We start from the raw sequence: 1,034 nt of genomic DNA, 5'->3' as shown, positions 1-1,034 counted from the left end.
TTATCAGCTTAAGGAGATTTTGGGCTGAGACAATGGGGTTTTCTAAATATACAATCATGTCATCTGCAAACAGGGACAATTTGACTTCCTCTTTTACTAACCAAATACACTTTATTTCTTTCTCTTGCCTGATTGCCCTGGCCAGAACTTCCAACACTATGTTGAATAGGAGCGGTGAGAGAGGGCATCCTGTTTCGTGCCAGTTTTCAAGGGAAATGCTTCTAGTTTTTGCCCATTCAGTATGATATCAGCTGTGGGTTTGTCATAAACAGCTCTTATTATTTTGAGATATGTTCCATCAATACCGAATTTATTTAGAGTTTTTAGGATGAAGGGCTGTTGAATTTTGTCAAAGACCTTTTCTGCATCTATTGAGATAATCATGTGGTTTTTGTCTTTGGTTCTGTTTATATACTGAAGTACATTTATTGTTTTGCATATGTTGAACTAGCCTTGCAACCCAGGAAGAATGCCCACTTGATCATGATGGATAAGCTTTTTGATGTATTGCTGGATTCAGTTTGCCAGTATTTTATTGAGGATTTTTGCATTGATATTCATCAGGGATATTGGTCTAAAATTCTTTTTTTGCTGTGTCTCTGCCAGGCTTTGGTATCAGGATGATGTTGGCCTCATAAAATGAGTTAGGGAGATTTCCTCTTTTCCTATTCATTGGAATAATTTCAGAGGAATGTTACCAGCTCCTCCTTGTACCTCTGGTAGAATTTGGCTGTGAATCTGCCTGGCCCCAGACTTTTTTTGGTTGGTAGGCAATTAATTATTGCCTCAATTTCAGAGCCTGTTATTGGTCTATTCAGGGATTCAACTTCTTCCTGGTTTAGTCTTAGGAGAGTGTATGTGTCCAGGAATTTATCCATTTCTTCTAGGTTTTCTAGTTTATTTGCATAGAAGTGTTTATCCTATTCTCTGATGGTAGTTTGTATTTCTGTGCCGTCGGTGGTGATATCCCCTTATCATTTTCTATTGCGTCTATTTGATTCTTCTCTCTTTTCTTCTTTATTAGTCTTGCTAGC

The sequence above is a fragment of the Colobus angolensis genome, unplaced genomic scaffold (assembly GCF_000951035.1).
Source record: "Colobus angolensis palliatus isolate OR3802 unplaced genomic scaffold, Cang.pa_1.0 Scaffold71, whole genome shotgun sequence".
Taxonomy (NCBI): Eukaryota; Metazoa; Chordata; class Mammalia; order Primates; family Cercopithecidae; genus Colobus; species Colobus angolensis.
This window is presented reverse-complemented; position numbering follows the sequence as displayed.